This window comes from Ambystoma mexicanum, chromosome 2p (assembly GCF_040938575.1).
Source record: "Ambystoma mexicanum isolate Mex_15411 chromosome 2p, UKY_AmexF1_1, whole genome shotgun sequence".
Classification (NCBI taxonomy): Eukaryota; Metazoa; Chordata; class Amphibia; order Caudata; family Ambystomatidae; genus Ambystoma; species Ambystoma mexicanum.
Window position 1 is genome coordinate 761,789,480 of NC_090923.1, and position 21,298 is coordinate 761,810,777.

Below are 21,298 nucleotides of genomic sequence, written 5' to 3' on the forward strand. Positions count from 1 at the left end.
GTTTAACATAACCTACACATGCAAAATGAGCCAATAGGAGGTCGATTTCCTTTAAGGCAGCTACGCATCTTTGCGCATGATCTACAAGCCAATCATATCACTCGCAGTGGCGCCACGCCTGCGCGTTACATTTGTCCACGTGAACAAACTATTCAATCACACGTTGCGATGTATTGACATGGATACGCCCACGCTGTTTGATGACATCCACGTGTACAAGACTGTCCAACCAACCGTAGCTGCAAATAATAACCACACCCACAAAAAAGAAGTTTACATTCATCATTGCTTTCTGAACTTGCTAGTGAAAGGGTTTCTGAGTAACTGCAAATATATATATATATATATATATATATATATATATATATATATATATATATATATATATATATATATATATATATATATATATATATATATATATATATATATATATATATATATATATATATATATATATATATATATATATATCTCATAGCTGGTCAGATAGCACAGCGAGTAAAGCGCTCGCTTTAACATCTGTGCAGAGCCAGCTGATGCAGGTTCGAATCCCAGCAGGGCCAAACTCAGCCTTTCATCCTTCCGAGGTCGATAAATGAGCAGCACACATTGTGGGTAATAATAAGCAGCCCTCAGATGCCTGAGGTTTCGTAGCACTATATAAATGCAAAATTATTATATTGCTGAAATTACTTACCAAATACCTTTATTCATGTTCTCTTTTTTCTCCCATGTTGTTAACTGTCAAATGTAGTTTATAACAAATTAAAAACTAAAATATTTTGTTTTTTTCATAATGGTACCAGGTGAATACTGATTGTATTCCCAGAATACAATCATTAACAGGTTGTATTCATTAATCATACCATAGAAGTAAAATACTTCTCATTGGAGAGACAAACAACTCTATTCAGTTATTTTAACTATTTAACAACACTTATATATTCATGTACAATGAACATATGTTAAAATACTGTACACACTTTATTTAAAATTAAATGATAACAAATTCACAGATTAATTTATGCAACCTGAACCAGCAAACCAAAACATATAACCTAACTATGTTTTCAGTTTTACAAATAAATAAATGAAGACATGCCAACAGTGTAACATTATTTTGAGTATTCATCTTTTTCAAGTATATTCATACCTATATTTTAAATAATAGATAGACAAAAAAAACTTTTGTGTGTAAACATATTAACATTTAGCAGAAACTACACAAATAACCTAACAGATGTCATTTCCATACTTCTTATCAAATCTGTGTGCGTCCTTTGTTTGGCTACCTACACACATGATAAGTTTATGATGATTTTTTTTAATGTACACATCATATTTAAAACAAATTTAAACTAAGCATTGTTATTTAAAATTCCATTGGCACTGATACTTGTACGAAGTGTGCAATACTTTTTTTGCTATATGAACATGCATTCTAAATTATAATTCAATGACTACTGCAACTTCGTCACTGCCTGGCTGCCTGAGTTTAGTCTTGGACCCCCCTAGCTTACTGTTTGCTGCACGCCATGCGACTGGAGCGGTCTCCACTCAGGCTTCATCTTTAACTGCCAACAATGAACAACCTCTCTGTGAGCCTGTCTTGACGGCTAACGCTTTTGTTCGTGGAGGAGCCGACATAGGCAGCGAGTCTGCCATCATCTTGGCCGCCCCCCTTGACGACTGTGCGACAGGTTTACCAATCTACATAGGCGCTCATACAGCTACCTCCATAAACCACTCACGCATCTCTTCCAGTACTTTGGCAGCACCAAAGTCCCCTGCTCGTAACCTCCATGCAAATCCTCTCGAATCAGCCCCAATCGCCTCCTCATTCCCTTGGCCAGCTCTGGCAACTGCTTCTCTGGTCAATTCAGTGACTTCGACTGAAAAAGGGCCTCTGCCCTTTTTAGTCAGTGATGAGGAACTCTTAAGGATCCCGATTTCCGATGGATCAAATCAGTCGTATGCCCCTAACTTATGCAAGCATCAGCCTACGACAACACAGCTTCTTCTTTCCAATGCTGTCCCAACCTGTCCACCTTTTGACAGCAATATTCTTCCTCAAATGAAATTCACACCTTCACAAACCGTACCTTTACCCTTGGGTACGATTACTCATGTTCCTTCACAACAACTTCCAGCGTTTACGGAAACGCTTCCTTTACTTTCAAATCCTCCTTCAAATAATAATGTAACATCAAGCGTGAAAAATCCCACGAGGGTCTCCGAGGCTGCCTGAAGTCCACTGGCTTCAATTTCTTTCCCTAGCTCACTAAATAAATCCATCTTGAAGACGAAACAGGGCGCTAGCCTCTCTGGACTGGCTGTGGATACCACTGAATTTGGCAATGACAATGCATTGGCATGTCAAGTGCCTGAGGCTTCTGGACTCTCCATGTGGACCTCCACTGATATGGCCACTATCGATCCCCTGCTCTCACTTGTTTCAACTCTTCCAAAAGCGCCTCCACCTCTCCAATCTCACCTAAACTGGAGCGCTATTGCCCGGACTAGTCGACTGCAACGCAGTGCCGAGTTAAAAGCTAAAGGCAATCCTCAAACTCCATCTACGAGTGCTAAATCCATGCTGAATGAAAGCACTCCGCAGGTCTTATCTAGTCAACCTCAAGAAGACACCCATTCTTCAAATCTTACCAGAAACCGCGCTCCTTCAAATCCACAATTCAATCTGGAGAGCTCATTATGCTCCTTGATGTCCCATGATTTCACGTCGCCTCCTCTCAGTATCTCTGTTGACGCCCTCTCTCAGATTCACAATAATGTTCTGCCTGCCTCTGCTGTTGCACTTGCTCCATTTACCAAACTACTTGAACCTCTGATAGGGAAAATAAGTGACCAAGGGGCTGACTACAAAAATCGACAAAATTGAGCACTTCACTGGCTTCTTACAAGTCCAGATGGAAAAGGAAGCCGAAAAATCCCTGAGGTGGCAAGAAAGGCTGAGCGATTTGCCTGCTCGCCACCATTGCCAAAATGATACTCTAATCGAAAGTCTCGTTGAATCAGTGAAATGGTTGCGTAAAAACACCAAATCTTCCTCAATGGACCGACTAGACATGCAAGAAACCACACTCAAAACCCTTTACTCACATGGTCTGGCACCCCCTGAACTGTTTGTTAAAGAGGATGTCTTAATCCCTCCTACGGCGAGCACCGCATCTGCTGACTCCGAATGTACTCAAAGCAAATTGAATGTCGAGACCCCTTCGACGCAAGACAGCAGTTCACAGCCGAACGACCCTCTTGCACAAAACAACGCAGTGGCCCATGATCTTGTGCCAGCCAACACCTTCAACATCTTTAAAGGTCCTGCCAAAACTATAACAACTACCTTACAAATCAACCTGCAAAGTGCATCTGCTAAACCCGCAAAATATCCAAAGAAAAAAACTGTTTGTCAGAAAAAAGCTCAGCAAAATGTGAAAAAATTCATAAGAAACAGCATGACTCCAAAGAAAACAAGTTTATTTGATCGGAAATCACATTCTACTCAGCAAGTTCCCACAGCTCCAATTAGTTCCGCACGAGTCTCAGGTATTAACTCACAACCTTCTAAGAACACAGCTAAATGTCGGCGTGTGGCCTCCAGTGACATCTCTATTTCAAGTGCTACCTCAGATTCATCTATTGACCTATGCAACTTATCGACCTATTCGGTCGACACTGATGGCACAATTGATGGTTGCACCGATGCAAATGAGGCTGCTATGCTCGAGCAATCTGAGGAGAGAAGTTCATCTGCAATTGCTGCCGCACGGAAGCCACAATCTGGAGCATATGGAAAACAACCTCAAACTATTACTAAGAGGGTCAAACTGCCATTGTTATGCACAAGACTAAATCCTAAACAAACTATGAACCTGCGGAATTCTAGCTTGCACATAGTTTCTGGTCCAGGTGGGACCTCTAAACTAGAAAAAACATTGTGTCTGTGGAAACTTCAGCTTCAAAATATTAATTCAGACAGAAATGAGGTCAATTTAAATCGAGCAAATATATTAAAACTATTTGTTTGCATCCCTCAATTACGATCCATCTCTTCTGATGACATTAAAATTGTCGAATACATAACCGAACTGTCTATTGATCAAGTATTATTGCACATCTCTTCTGCTGCAGTAAAAAATCTGTTGCTACAGGCGAATGAACATCTCTTGCTCTATGGCTTTGATCTCATTGTCGAACCAACTACTATAAGATCACCCAAAAACGTTAAAAAAAATGACGAAAGAGACGAGTTTCGCAAGGTCGATCAGCGACTCCCACTGCGACAATCCTTAGCCCCCTCGCAAACAAACTATCAAGACATGACACATCAGGCGTCTGAAGGTCGATATACCAGTGCGAAAAGAGTACCGAAGGGACCTTGTAAGTAACAATGAGATAATACCCCTCAACAAGAGCTAACACTACTCTCATGGAATACCCGAGGATTTACCCATCTCTTCAATACCTTCTCTGAACCCTTGGATGACGTCTTTGTCATTTGCTTGCAGGAAACATGGCTTTGGGATTCTCCGACCTATGATGGTTTTACCACTCTTATCAATCCCGCCAGAAAAAATAGCAAGGGTCGTCCCTATGCCGGATTGATAACTTTATTGAAAATTCAGAATTGGTGGACACTAGTGGCCTCTGTCAACCCAAATCCGTTTGTCCAAAGCACTCTGGTTCGACTATCTTTGTCTAACAATATGTCTAACCTGTTAATAATTAACGGATATTGGAATCCTGCCATGATTTCGCCAACATCCTTCATCCAAAATGTGTCAACTCTAATCGACGATACTTACCTTGCCTATGACAACGTCTCTGTGATTGTATGCGGGGACCTCAATTGTAGCTGGTTCAAATACGATCCTATCACGAAGATAAACACTCAGCTTCCAGATAATGAAGTCGTTCTAAGAGGTCAAACCTGGTTGCTCGCTCTCTCCTTACGCCATTGTCAAATGCTGAATGGAGCCATCAACGGTGACCAACCATCCAAACCAACTTGGCACGGCCTGGCAAGGAATAACACTCTTGATTACATCTGGGCCTCGTTGAATTTCTTTGATAAAGTAACATCTCTCAACGTGAAACCGATGACACATAGTGATCACAATCTGCTACGGCTAGTATGGAAAGAAGACAGCTGCAGTGCACAAGACAAACATCCCATTCAACTGTCAACGAATGCCGCTGGCAACAGGCTTGTCACAAATGGGCGCTTAATTACATCCTTAAGCCACAGTCTAAAAGCGCTGCAAATTGTTGAATATAAGCCCTTATTAGCAGACTTCACTATGAAAATCTCCCCAGTAGACCTCAAGAATCCCTTATTCAGGTGGCCAGGGAAGAGCTAGCCCTCTCTTATCCCAACCCTAGTAGTGGCCAGGTAGGGACAGACCACCGGGTAGAAGGGCTTGGGGTTGTGCTTGGAAAATACCCCAGGTGAGACGCGGTACCATCACAGGCAGGATGATGAGGGGGCCGAAGTCTCTGAGGCTTTTATAAGCTATTCCCGATAATCATCCCTTCCTCCCATTGAATCTCCCTCATCCAAAGGTAAAGCCAACAGCTCATTTGCCTCTGTAAACTTGCGAAAAACCACAACTCTCAGAATTCCTGTTTTCCTAGTTCCTATCTGAAATCCCGGTCCTCTTTGACCAAACCCTACCATTCTGAAAATTTCTCTTGTTTATTTTACGATAATAATCCTCATCATTCCCGTTTGTTTCATAAACCTTACAAAACCTACCTTTCTGAGTTACCTAACCACCTTCTTTCTCATGACACCTTTTCCCCCATCGTACCCCGTAGGACACTTATAAACTCTTACCCCCTCTTTTTCCAATACAAACACTTTTTTGTTACTGTAATGAAAGCCAGACTAATGTTAAAACTGTCTACGTGACAAGTCCCAACCCCAGGGTCAGGCAGAGTCAGGCAATTAACCCGAATCACACACACCTGACAGGCCTTTACTTTCCCCACATGCTTAGGTACAAACCTTGATTCCAAGACATCAGAAATCCAAGGAGTTCGAGGAGGTGAGTCGAGGGGAGTGTCGTCGAACTGTGTAGAATTAAAAGTAGTCAAAGCATAAATTCAACTTTGAAAAGCAAAAGGATACTACTGAGAAGGGGGGACACACACCAGATACAGAGGAATCCAGCACCACATGAGTGTTCAAGCAGGGCACTCTGGCCGATTACCCAATGGTAATAAACTACTGTAACCAGAGGCCTTGGGAAGAGGTGAAGAACAGTCAAAGTGGTCATACAGGGGTCACATAAAATCCTCTTTACCATTGAAACTCTTTGACCGACAGAGAACTGTGTTTCGTGGAAATGAGCACATGAACTGTGTGTCGTGGAAATTAGCAAGAGTGAACCTGGATGAGGGCTGCTAATGAAAAGGGATCGTTAATAAAAGGCGACACGACTGAACCCGGCAGAGGGAGACTGACAACCATAGGTCGGCGAGAGTGAACTCGACAGAGGGAAGCCGACACCTAGGGGCAGAGGCCAAAAACATTGTTAAAAAGACATTTAGATTTATGAAAGCGTGAACATTGCAAGACAAGCGAAAAGGAAGTGTCTCTGTTGTCTTGTGGGGTCTGAGCTCGGCTAAGGGAGATCCCGTGGTGGAAAGTTACCACCCAAAGTTTGCTGTAAAAAGAACTGCCTTGTTAATTTGTAAAATACGTCAGAATGGTCAGCGCCCAGAAGAGGGGGCCCCACGGTGAAGCCATCATCCAAAGTATTGTGAAGGGTCTGTACCCATGGGTGAGGCCATTGAAGAGGGAGTCGGGATCCTGGGACCACCCCCCGCATCAAGTTCATGACAAGATGGAAGGCCAGAAAAGCCTGCAACCACCCATTCTATTTCAGACGAATCCCAAATGCACCAATGATCGACAAATACACTGAGAGGTACCCCCTCAGTCAGCCATACACACCTGGTGTGGTACAAAATTATCCATGCGTAAGTGAAGAGCCGAATGCCATGGTCAGAGACACCTATATGGACAGTCTGGACTAAGTACCAAGAAGCCATGTTGTTGATGTCAATAGAGACGAGACACCATGACATAACAGCATTAGACATGAAGCACACGTGCAGTCTGCACTGCACCACATAAACACACACCTGAATACATGAAGAACATGAGCGCACAGTTCTATAGTTAGAGGACAGATACATATACATACTGTCATTGCTTTTATTATTTTGTCAATAGCCAAATGCTGTAACACAGAAACGCAGGCACAAGAGATCCTGAGTGAGCTTGTTGATGCTTAAAGCCAATAGTAGCGCGGATATACAGGAGAGCATATGGAACTTGATTAAACAACGTATAGCTGACCCATAGGTAAAGTAGTATAACACAGACAATGTAGAAACTGTATTATAAGGTTTAGGAAAATTACAGCAGGCCTCCAATCATTGATCAGGAGACGAGCTGAGCCGATTCAGACTGGACAGGGAGCAAGACACATGACACAGAGCGATCAGTCAAGGTTGAGAGATATAAAGACATTCCAATTCACCAACGACAAAGGTACCACCAGCAAAGACACAGAATAAATCGTCATAATTGGGAGCTGCAGAGCTCAATTATGTGGTCTCTATTCACGTGGTATAGCCGAGTGAAACAATGTACAGTGATCAGTGGTGGGAAAGAGAAGCCGATCCTAGGTGCCAGACACAGGCTGCAACAATAGTGCAACAAGTGTTGCAACGAGCAGGACACGGTCTCATAAGGCAAAGGTGGTACACACAATTTACAATACATACACATAATCATTCACATCACCTTGAAAAGGTGCACAGTGAGCTGAGAACGATTTCTGGTCCCAGGCCTGGGGACGTCAGCTCTAGCCAATCACATTTTAGTACCTTAGGGGCATATAGCAACAGGCAAGAACCAATAGTCCAAGTCCACTACCCTGCAACAATGTATTAGTTAGTAAATTGGGGATGGGACAGGCCAACCACCTGACATGTGAGAGCCAGTAGAATCACACACATACGTACCCATATAGGTTATTAGACTCCTGACAGCCAATCACACAGGTTTTTGGAGAGTGGCCAGAGTAGTGACGTGTTTCTGTTTTAGATAAAAACTGGCCTGTGAGCCAGGAGAAGCTGTGACGTACTGGAATTCACCTGTGTTCTTGTATCAATCCCTTCTGGTTTTGTCTGTAATAAACCACAGTTTGAACTTGCCGTTGACTGAGTCATCCGTGTATATTGGGGGAGGGAGTTGGGCCCTCCAAGTCTATGGACTTCTAGCAGCGCTCTGGCATACCTGGGAGTTCACCCCAACACCATCACCCAAAGTGTTCTGGTCGGCGCCCGGAAGAGTGGGATCCAGGTGTGAAGCCATCGTTCAACGTGAACTGTGGAAAATAACTTTTTGTTTGTGTTTGTTTGTTGGATACATCAGGCCTCGAAAGCAAGATACTTTTATCAAAAAGCGACTTTGCCATCGCCAGAACCTGATAGCTGGAATGGAACTGTTGGCTCGTGCTGAGAAAGTTTGAGCGTGTGCTGAGCCAGTTGGAACGGGACTGTCGGCTAGTACTAAGAAAGCCAAAGCATGTGCTGTGCTCCAAGGTCCCACCTTGTCCCATGCTGAAAACATGGGGAAGGGAGACCCCTGGCATCCACATCCTGATTTATTATTTGAAACACTTCTTTTCTTTACTGAAACCCGATCCCACACTCTTTCTATATTTGGTTTTACGGAATTTTTACGGAATTGACAATAGGTTTTTCTTTAGTATAGGCCCCTTTATTGTGACACGACGCCACTAGGACTGCCAAATTTTTCATTTGATGGTCGACGCCTGCTCCCATCTTAGATTTAGGTTTAGGTTAGGCATTTGTCCACCCTGCATTCATTGTTCAATAAAAACCCTTGATCTGCGATCACTTGTGTCTGTCTTTACTGTTGCCAAGATGAGTTCCTTAAAGTTAGAAGTAAAACCGAAAAACCTCAAAAATTCGCTAGTTATTATAAGCTAAGCAACCATAACTCGTGCCACCTCCGTGCACTGCTAAGACTAACACCCAGGACATCAAAGATGACATCACAAATCTCCTTGATCACATCACTGATGACATCATATATCTGGACCACTTGTTTTTGTTCACTGAAATATGTAGGCCAAGTGGTGTTGTTCACTGACAGTCATAATATTAAAATTCAAAAGGTCCTATATCTAGACATTAACCTTGTCATATGTTTTTAAAATACTTTCCTTAGTGTTTGGTCGCAGTTCCTGGTGCACATACATGAGGCAATAAGCAGGCTTCAAACAACCAATTCATATGTGTACATTAAGATGAAGTTTAATATTATTAACATTTTCTGGTAAAGCTGTTTCTTTCTTCCTTACTTTAGTTTCCCTGTATGTGCTTCTGATATGTATGCATTGTGGGTCTTCATTGGCATGTTTGTACTAGCACAAAGGTGTAGTAAGTCTTGAATTGTTAGCTGGTTATTACATGTTTAACATTAATGAAAACGCTCATAAGGTAGCATGCGTTATTTTACTATCCAACTTTACAAGATTATAAATAATGTACTTCTATGGTGCATGCTGCAGCCATTGCCAATGTTTATGTATGATTAGGTTCCTGTATTAACAACAACACTCCAATACAATGTTTTGTTTACATGAGTACATTCTTTAATAGATTAAGTAGTTCATGATAGGTCTCTCGATCACCCCTGACATCTTGTTACCAACATTATAAACACAACCCCTTGTAGGGACGTTTCATCAAAATTAATTTCATTTGTGATGTCATCTTTGATGTACTGGTTGTTAGTCTTAGCAGTGCACGTAGGTGGTGTGAGTTATGGTTGCTTAGCTTACCATAACTGGCACATTTCTGAGGTTACTTGTAACCATAACATCCCTTTAACAAAGTTTTTTCCACTGAAATTCATAGGTTTTTAATGGTGTAAATTAAACATAAGATCCCTTAAACAATGTTTTTTCAGTGAATTTCATGGGTATTTACCAGTACATGCTAATTTCCTGCAACTTACTAAATGGAGAATAGCACAGGGACAACTCACTGGTTTTGGAAGCACGCAGAGCAACAGAGGTTTGAATCCTCTATACACGCTTAGAAACCAAACTCAGGTACATTATTATGTGCGTTATAAAAAAAGAATTAAATAAATAAATACAATTAAATATCATACTTACCCCAATATAGCAACATGTCTGTCCAATTTAGAACATTGCACCTTAAATCTCTGCCATTTCCCACCTTCTAGCAACATTTTTAACACTTCTGTACACTTTTTGCAACTTTTTCCACTGGTTTTGCATCCGTCAGACGTTTGCGAATGTCTGAAGTCATCACAGACAGTCAGGACAGTGTCACATGACTGTGTGCGGGCACGTGGAGTGATGACGTGTTCACGAACGCGTCCGCACTTCACGATCGGGTCTTTGCTTCACGGACAGTTCTGAACTCGCGTTCTACTGATCTAGCAACTTTCAAGCTCAAAATGTACCCTTGTGAAGCTCTTACACCCATTGTTACTCATTATCCATTAACAATCTAGCACAGAGCATATACTTGGAAGAATATTAGCAAAACTGCTATTCATCTTAAGAATGGCAACAGCTATTATCATTCCTCTTCCCCAACAGCCACCACGACCAGCTGGAGGACCTAATCAACCAAAAAAGCGCAGTAATTCCAAATACAGTGAAAAGGACCAAGGAAAGGAGGCACAGGAAGTGCCTACCTCTAGCATCAAGGGGGAAATCATGGGTGTGGCAGTTATTTACCACTGTTGGGAAAGTACCAAAGGCTAATGCTACCAAACTAAAATGTACTCAGTGCAACATTATACTCAGTCACGGACTACTTGAATAGTACTCTTACGGGACCACATCCATGCACCACATCACCCAATCCAAACACCGCAATGCTCTCAGAACGGCTATTCCGAGCTCAGCAAATACTAGGCTATCTTAGTCCACCTCAAATTGCGCAACCTGTGCCATAAGGACACACCCTACCTTTGAGGGGCACAAAATCCCACCACCTACCTTGCAAGCAATAAAAGAAGCTGTTGATCTGTATATTTCAAAGACAACAGTCCTCTGCATATACTGCAACACACCACTCTGCTAGGGGAGCAATTTGAAAGTGCTTTTGAAGCTGAAGAGCATGAAAAACACTGCCCCTACCTTCAATGTAACACACATGAAACATCGTCCCCTGTCCACCTGCCCCTCCATATTACTGCTTATTGCCCAGTCGCTCATTTCACACCCCACCTTACATTGTGACCTTTCCTGGAAAAAGTTTTCTTTAGGAACCACATCTCAGAGTTAAAATATAGAACTAAACAAGTAATCTTATAGAATCCACCCACTTTACATGTTCAATAAAGTAGATAAACTCAATAAGATTGTATGGACCGAACTTGAAAGGGCTGCGCGGCACTGATTACATTCGCCTTCCCCTAACGCTAACCTCACTATAGGCTCAGAATTAGCTCCACCAATTTCAATAATGTTAGTGGGCAGCGTAGCCAAACGAACATGGTCATCACCAACGTCATAAAGTTATTGTACGCCAAACAAAGAATTTTAACACAAACATCCACAGCAAATGCAAAACTTAAGTCTTTTTTTACTGAAATGATATAAACATTTTATTTTGTAGCATACAGCAGTATTGGGGCAGTAAGAAATACTGTGCATTTTGACACAACAATGAAAACATTCACCTAAGTCTGCGAAAACATTGTTAACTTTTTCAAACACAATGTTACGCTCACCTGGTATCCACGGGGACGCCACCAGCCGTAGGGACTCTGGTATCCTTCTCTGCGTTTCCCAGGTGTGACCAGCGGGGGAGTTCTGCCTGGAATACAGGTGGGCTATGTTCAAGACTGGCCAACTGGGGTAATCAGCCCCCCACCACCCTGTATGCCCGCAGCCCCTCTGGGCTTCTCCTCACCTTGTTGTTAGTTCAGGTGTGCTCTCCATCCTGCCTTCTTGGCAGGGGCGCGTTTTACTTTGTGGGCAAATGCGATCTAGTTACTTCACTGATGCCGGCCCATTTGGAGTCTTTCAGGTAGGTCTTATTGCTGTTGTATATTGTTGTTATTCTTGCATGCCTTTCTTGGTTTAATAAATGTCTCTTTCCCTTCCTTAGGTGTGCGGAAGTCCAGTGTGATGCAGTGGCTGAATTGGGTCTCGCTGGTAAATAATGGCATGTAAAGAGGGCTATGATGCGGTAAGTAGGCGCTATGTGCAGCGCTGTGATGCCTTGCCTTGCTAACCTGTTGTCTTTTCTTTCCCATAGATCGCGGTGCTCACCCGGTGTGTGGAATTCCAAGGCGATGCTGGTTGAGGGGCGACTTGCGAGGTTAGCCTTTCAGCACAGTTCGTTATGTTGTAAAGTTTCTAATATCTGGTTTCTTCCTTTTTTGCAGATCCGTCGGTCCGGGAGACACGCTGATCCTAGGAAGCTGTTTGCAGGAGCTGTGGGCAGCTAACGATGAAATTACAGGTAAGCTGCTGCTACTAACGATGTCCTTTTGTCTCCTTACAGGTGCTGTTCTTCCGAGGTTCGCGGGTACAGCTGAACACGGTGAACGTCACGTTGCAGGATTGCAAAGTAACACGAAGCGTGCTATCCAAGTCGGGTGTGGTTTAAATAGCTTCAAGAAAGTAGTCCAGGTAAAGTAGTTCCTAGGCTACCACACGCAAAACTCTATACCGCATAGCTTGGTTCCAAGGAACCAAGCTTTGTGGATGCCTCCATGTTGGCTGGCACTTGAAATAAAGTAGTTCCCTAAACACAAGTCTTTATTAAGTATGAGCCTGGCGCCAAAGGCGCCAGGACCGGCCCCAAAAGGGCCTAGGCAATGGATGCCTAAGTTTGTTGGAGACCCAAGCCAAGACCCCTCTTGGCCCATGGGCTTGCCACAGGGGTTTCTGGATTTGGGTCGTGACACACAGGTCATAGCTACCGAACCTCGCTGCATTCACATTTTTACTGAAACTTTCAACTGTAATCTTTTACTGCCAAATCCGATCATCGAACCATGAATGCAAGTCTTTCCGTTCTGCACCATAAATTATTTTCCATAAGCAACGAATAATCTGTGCACATTGCGCTCCATTACACAGGAGAAATGACTGCTTCAAAATTGAAATAACACTTTCACATCCCCACTTTTCTAGAACCTATATGCGACCATGTTTCTCCTTGTTACTGCAACCGCAAAAGGACAAATTGTTGTCTGCGGAGCATCCCAAACAAGTGTTATCATATATCTGTTGTTGATAATTATTGTCCAAACACTGTTGAAAAAGCCATCTGCCGGTCGACTGAATCCTTGACACGCAAAGAGCGGGAGTATTTAACTATGTAAAATCGATAACAGAAAAACATATTTCAGTAAGCACTTTTCAATTAAATATACAAATACATTCTTATTTTGGCTATAAATTAAAGTTTCAAGCAACATGTACGACGTCTACTTTTTGCAGCAAATTGAACATTGATCCATCAGAGCATTCATCATATGACAGACAGTACACTTTCCACACTACAATAGCTTTCACTTAAAATATTGCTTACATTATGTTTTGCAAATCGTTTTTTCCGATGTTGTAGAGGACCAACCGCTTCACAACATAGTTTTCTGAAATAAAAACTTTACTTTCCAATGCCTGCTTTTAATACATATCTTATCATTTCTTTGTAGATTTTTGACACATTTACTCCGACAAATTCTTAGTCCACTGTTTTGAAGGTCACATAACAATGCCACCCTTCATCTAGCGTTCACATCGTGCCTGCATCAGTTTCTTTTCTGGAAACACATGCCACAACAATTAACACTATTGCTGGCAAACAGTGTAGTACAAAAACAACCAGATATTTCAAGTGAACCACACATCACGATATTTACTTCTGATTTACTGGTATCAACGTGCCTGTTTACAATACTTTTTCCTTTTCTTTTAAAAATAACCTTATGCGTGGTGCACACAGGCACGTATTTTTCTATACGTCAATAGTAATGTGCCCCCTGTTCTGAGCTATGAAAAGCATTTCCCTTGCACAGAGTTGGAGCGGCAACATCAAATGTATCGTGAAGAAAAGTAGTTTGTCAGAAGGAGCTGCAGATAGTGTGTTCCCACGACCTGGACAGCCTTGTCGATAGTACAAGGATCTTCAATTTCATCCTTAAAGCAACCACCAAAGCCACACACTTTGTCCAACATAATTGCTGGAACGTCAAGGGATAACAGTGACATAAATACAAATGCAGTCATCATGTAAAAGTGTAAAAACACATTGCTGTACAAGCATACTAGCTTCTGTGTACATCCATTCCCGCAATCATATCAATTCTGGAATCATGCACCGCTTATTGCACTGTGCAGTAAGATGTAAATGTGCAAACACCACAGTTGCATGTTCATAATGCACATTGGCATTACACATTCCTTCGCCCATTACTTCAATATTGGCTAACACTGTGGAACATAAACTCTTTCTTTATTGCAATCTGAAGCCAGATAGCATAGTATCAAATTTCCAGTGCATCCAAGCTTAATTTAGATTATTCATGTATTTCTTGGTTATTTGTGAAGCCCCTAAAACCCACCAAAAATGTGCACGTCGGCACAAGACCAAAAATAAGTGGTGGGGCCAGGGAACAAAACAACAACAATTTCATATAATAAGTAATTCGTAGCTCACCTGTACACAGGTGTTTCCAGGTGCCACTTAACAAGCAGGGGAACAACAAAAGGAAACAGAATAAATAATCTTAATAGGCCTTGTGTCATTCATATCACACAAGTGTAACAGAAAATGACAGCAGAAGTGGCAGGGGGATGCAAGGGGCGTGTGCAATACCGAACCTCCAGTAAGTGACGCTGGGGTGTCCAGTTATAAGTAAGTGCAAACAGGCATGGCTCCATGTGCTTGCAGATACAGTCCATAGTGCATGGTAGACCCCGACACAGTGCATGGAGCTACTGGTGATAACGCAACCTAGTCCCCATAAGATTTACCGGGTGGGCAGGTAACCAGTTAGTGCAGCAGAACAAAAACTTCAGCAAGGGAGAGATACAGAGAAAGCAGAAGCATAAAGGAAAGTCTTCAATCACTTGCAAACCCTGAGGTGTTCCTGCTCAAGTTTTAGAGAGGCATGGAATCTGTTCCAGAGGAATTCACCACCCAAGTACAGAAAAGTACCCTCTCCCCAATTTCTACCTACTGAAGCGCCTAACCCTCAAAGACTTGGAGGTCTAGGAGTAAACAGCTGAAGAACAAAAATGCTTTAGAATATAAACTTGCAAGTAGTGTGGTCCATAGCCCCCAAAGCCCCCAAAGCCTTGTAGACAATACATACAGTCTTGATTCTTGATCCTTGCAGCTACCAATTGTAGCCAGTGTAAACATTTAAAAACTGGACATATATAATCCTTCATTTAAGGGAAAGGACAAGTCTTGTAGTGCTGTCTGGATAAGTTGCAGAGGTCGAATATTAGAGGCAGTAAGATTTAGAGAGGCTGTTACAATAGTCCAGTCTAGACAAAACTACAGCTCTTGCGACTGCGAGGTTCTAAGGGAAAGTGAAAAAAGCAACGATTCCTCTTAGTAGCTGCAGCTGGTAGTGTAACTTCTTCAACACATCCATAATGTGAGAAAATTCGGACAGGGTGGAGAGAAAGATAACACCAAGGTTCTTTTTCTCACCGGAAGGCGTAGGTAACGGACCCAAAGAGGACAGCCAGAGTGAAATGGGGAAAAATGTAGCAGGGGTCTAATAAAAATTATCTCAGTCTTACTGGCATTAAAGCACACATTGTTGGATGCCCACGATTCCTAATTCACACATACACAGTCAGCAATAAGTGAGAGAGCAGAAGAGAGGATGCAGGACACAGCTTGAAGCTTGTAGACATTAGGTGCACTACAGATGACAAGTAAAGGTTGAAGAGCAAGGATCAAATATACAGTCCCTGGTCTTTAGGCCAATGATTAGTCTTACAGCCTCAATTCCAATTACTTGGAGTGGGCCGAGGAAGAAAGTGGGTAAATTAAAGAAGAGGCTGTTGCAATAGTACAGCCTACAAAGTACCATTGCTCTTCACACGTACAGTAAAAGGTACGTAAGAGGAGGGTGATGAGAATGGGGTAAGCACACTAGGCCTGCAACAGTATTCAATGAACACATACATATGGTCATTGAAGGAACAAGGTGTTCGAAGGAGAGTCTTCAGACACCAGCACTGTGAGGCCAATTTGCAGAATTGTCACAGTACATAACATGCCTTTCTGGTGCACATCATGTACCGCGCCTTTAGTGTCTCCATCCACCCTGCCCCTTTGTGAGCACACCATCCCAGGTGCCAACTGCTATTGATACTAGACAGGGGTTATGTAATGGTAAGGCGAGTGCCATACACCAATGCATGTGTTATTGCACACCAATATGAAACAATACGCTTATACGTTTGAACATTTAGTGCACTTACAGAAGTGTATCACAACTGTTTACCTGCAATCATTAGTAACATATATATCTTTTTTTTTATCCAGTACGGTTTATAACTCAATTTCATAATACCTCCATATTACACACACTTTATACTCCCACTACATCACGGAACATTACTTTACACATATTGCTACAATGGTCATTCTGGCCATACTGCTACTACATTTACAACTAGCCTGTGCCAATCTGATATTTGTATTTAGCCTGTGCCAATCTGATATTTGCACCCTGACTGTGCTTACCCTGATATTTGCAACTAGCCTATGCCAATCTGATATGTGCAACTAGCCTGTGCCAATCTGATATTTGCACCCTGACTGTGCTAACCCTGATATGTGCTACTAGCCTATGCCAATCTGATATGTGCAACTAGCCTGTGTCAATCTGATATTTACACCCTGACTGTGATTTTGCTGATATTAAGCACACATTGCTCCACCTGGTCAGCGCTGCTTGAAACACACTGCTGCAGCTATAGACCTGCGCTAGCCCACCTGCAAGCAACTGACTGGCCCAGCCTGCCAGCCATCACCCACTACTAGTTGAGGCAATATCGCACCACCTTACCCTTTAATATAAAAGCTCATCTACTAACCACCCCACTCACTCAGCCATGAAACAACCACCAGCTGCCACCACAGGCGAAACCACAACACCTCAACCATCAATACCACTATCGCCCCCTCCATCCTACAGAGAAATGAAAGACTCAGTAACAAAACCAAAACTACTCATCACACTAGGAACACTCACCAATCCAAGGAAAGCAACCCCATCGTACCCATAGCAAACAGGACTCACAACAGGCCCAAAGAAATAGGTTTGCTCCCTGCCATCAATGGAGGTCTCATTAACGCCACATCTCTCCCTGTGCACGCCTTAGATATATCAGACCTTATCACGGCCAATGACCTTGACTTCATCGCCATAACAGAAACCTGGCTACATCCAGCAGCTGGCCCATTCCTTGCGCTCACCTTACCAGATGGCTACTCCATCATCAGAAAGGACAGAACCACCTCTAAGGGAGGTGGATTTGCCTTCATCTCCAAAAGGAGCGTAAGCATAATAGAAATACCAAACCAAACCTTCCCATCAGGAGAATCACTGACTGCTAAAATAACCCTCTACGCTACCGCTTCTCTCCTCCTCCACCTAATCTACAGACCCCCGGGGCCCTACTTCATCGTTAGAAGAGGACATAGCCACACTACTAACATCAGACCTCAAGCCCTCATCCAAGGTCATCATCCTAGGAGACTTCCATCTGGGCCTCAATGATAACAACGACACCCAAGCCACCGCTCTATTCAACACTATAGAAGCACAAGGATTCTCAATTCGCTCTGCAGGCCCCACCCACATCAAAGGCCGCACCCTAGATTGGCTAGCCGACGACAAATGCACCATCAACATATCTAACAATGACCCCTGCCCGACCACAACACAATGCTGTTCACCATCAACACATCCACACATTCTAGCTTACCAACCATCATCGCACCTGCAACCCAAGCTCGTAACTACCCCAACATCACACCAGCCAACATGCTCCCATTGCTCTCTATGATCACAGATCACAATGACAAGATCACCAACCCCACTTCCCTGGTAGCCATCTACAATCACACCATGGAGGCAGCCATTAACAAAGTGGCTGTCAGGAATAGGGGCTGGAGTACAAGTAGATCACGCACATGCTTGCCGCAAGTGCAAGGCTCACGGATATCAAATCCCATAGAAAAGACTACAAGTTTCACTTTCAGTTAGGCAGCATTACATGAATTCAAAGGTTGTCCTTTCAATGTTATGCTTGTCAAGTTTGCTTTTTGCGTGCCCAAAGGGCAATGTGTTTATGTCTTTCATGAAAGGGATAATTCCCATGTGTGTTTCATTCCACTTGCTCTTGTGCAATATGTGTTCCATTGATACAGTTCAATCTCTGATTTATATGCAAGTCTACAAAGGTGCAGCTATTAAGTGTTGTCATGTGCTATATGTGCTGGTGGCAGGCGTCATGTTATGTATGCATACTATGCTAGGTCTTGGGTTGAGTACCATACTGCCACAGGTGATATGAGTACTCTGCCACAAGGGGATAGGTAGGACGCATGTTAAGGTAGGAGATTATGAGCAGGTCAGGTGCTAGAATAAACAGGTTGGCAGGCAGGATTGTGTTATGCTATTAAATGCTATGTGTGCTCTATTTATTCCCTGATACCCATCCAAATAACGTTTCCCTTACCCTCTTTCCGGTTTTCCTACAGCCTGTTCCCTATCCACAATCTCTCCCTAATCCCTCTTCCCCTCACTGGCTGCCATGTGGGCATGTGGTTTTCTAACATCAGGAACCCGTGCCAACCATGGCGGAGGGGTCAATCTATTTGGCTTCTGTGGTTCAGGGGAGGGTGTCGAACCCTCACCCTTTTGTGTGATCCTTGAAAGAATAAGCCACCCCCGATTTTGGGAAATTTGAACCACCCAGGCCAAATGGATTCAAATCCTCCCCCTTTAGGTGAGGTGCTAAAAGCCTTGCAGGAAATTCAGGTGGAATTGGTGCATGCAAGACAGGAATCTAGTACATAGAAAACTCGAAGAACAGGGGTTGGTGACACAAGGTTCCCCTTTGGAAACAGCCACCACAAGCCCTTCGGGCACAGTAACGACATGCAGAACCTCAACCGTCATTGTACAGCCACCTAGTAGTGTCCACTTAGCAGCGCCAGAAAGGTTTGCATGAGACCCGCGAAAAAATTCCTGATGTTCTTGACCAATGCAGATTACATTTTTTATGTAAACCTGTGGCTTTTGAGATCATTCAGGCCAGGACGGCATTTGTGATATCTTATCTGACCGTGGATGCAGCAGCGTGGGGGATGCCCTTGGTTCAAAAGGACGATCCTTTACTGTACAATTGGTAAGGCTTTCTGGTTGAGTTTGGCAGGTTATTTGATCGTCGGGAGGTATCCTTGGCGCAGGACAAATAATTGTTGGCATTAAGACAGGGGACACATGATTTGGTGTCATATGTGACTCAGTTCAATAGGCTGGTGATTGAGACAGACTGGACAGAGAACAAACAGACAGTGTTGTTTTATCAGGGGTTGAGGGAGGAATTAAAAGATGCCATTGCGCAAGTGGGGCCCCAGCCTAGTAGTTGCACGGCTATGATAGATTTGGCTGTACGGTTAGATCCCCGCATGAATGAAAGGAAAGGAGACAAAAATAAACCAGCAGATGTACCCTTTGTAAGGTTTGATAAGGGGAGAGGGAGCAGGATTGGAGAAGGTGAACCTATGCAGATTGGGAGTGTGAGAGGGCCTTTGTTGGTGGCAGAGAAGGAATTGCATAAGAGCAATAATTTGTGCCTGTATGGTGGGCAATCAGGACATTATATTCGAAAATGGCCTAGTACCACGAAGAAGGGATCAGGAGGGGTCCAAAACAAGGAGGAGACCGGAAATGGGTTGGGTCAGCCTTAGCGGGAACTCAGGTGTCAGGCCCGTCTGAAGGACAATTCCCAGGTTGGGTAGCCAATACCGTTGGAAATAAGAATACACATTTGTAAATTTTGGTGACATTGATCATTGCAGTTTCTAAACAGGTGCTGGCATCATTGATTGACTCTGGGGCTACAGGGAATTTTATTGACATCACCTTGGCCAGACAATTGGGGTTGCCCTTGCGGGACAAGGCACAGGTGGAGGGAGTGCAATCCGTGGATGGGTCACCATTAGTCTCATGTCCGAAGCGACAACAAACACAAGCGTTACAAATGAAGTGTGGGTCAGGGCATGTGGAGGAAATAGTGTTTGAACGAATAGCAGCCCCACAGTTTGGTCTTATTCTAGGCATGCCATGGCTGGTTCAGCACAACCCCCGGATTGATTGGGTCACTTGGGAGGCATTTCTTGTGACACAGGAGTGTGGGGGGCATATGGAGGGAGAAACACGTCCTGACATGTTCTTGGCTGACAGGGGACATGTACCACATGTGGTGGGAGCAGTAGGGATGGAGATTCCACCCCAGTATTCTGACATTATGGGGGTATTTGACAGAGGTGGGGCTGAAAGGTTGCCCCTGCACAGGCCCTATAATTGTGTAATTGATTTGGAACCTGTGGCAAAGGTGCCATGTAGCAGAATGTACGCTTTGATTGAGACAGAAAATCAGCACTTGAAAGAGTATCTGAATGAGATGTTGGCGAAGGTTTATTAGGCATTCCACTTCCCCCGTATCCTCAACCTTATTTTTCGTGCCTAAGAAGGAAGGCACGCTCAGGACTTGCATAGACTATAGGGTGTTGAATAAGGTGACAGTGAAAAATAGGTACCCATTACCGTTAATCTCTCTGTTATTGGATCAAGTGAAGGCAGCAGTGGTCTTTACTAAACTGGACTTGAGAGGGACCTATCATTTGATAGGGGTGAAGGAGGGGGATGAATGGAAGACGGCTTTTAGAACTAAGTTTGGATTGTTTGAATATTTGGTAATGCCCTTCGGATTGTGCAATGCACCGGCAGTGTTCCAATATTTCATGCAGGAGGTTTTGTGTGAGTTTCTTGATGTATTTGCCATCGTGTACATTGATGATATTCGTATTTATTCATCTTCAAAAGAACAGCATGTAGAAAATGTGAGGGCAGTGTTGAAAAGGTTGCAGGAATACCAACTGTATGTAAAACTTGAGAAATGTGAAT

The 21,298-nt window shown here is 43.2% G+C and overlaps 1 protein-coding gene across 3 annotated transcripts in view; it reads right to left on the reverse strand.

Moving 5' to 3' along the window:
* The window catches only part of LOC138566764 (olfactomedin-4-like), a 664,524-nt gene that overhangs the window by 498,789 nt on the left and 144,437 nt on the right, over window positions 1–21,298 (reverse strand). For 2 of the 3 annotated variants that reach the window (XM_069644407.1, XM_069644408.1), the window contains exons 2-3: window positions 12,025–13,439; window positions 11,843–11,928 (exon numbers count right to left, since the gene is read on the reverse strand). The exons of the other annotated variant lie outside the window; for it this stretch is intronic. The gene's annotated coding sequence lies outside the window, so the exon portion shown is untranslated. The remainder of the gene's footprint in view (window positions 1–11,842; window positions 11,929–12,024; window positions 13,440–21,298) is intronic. 3 annotated transcript variants of the gene reach the window in all.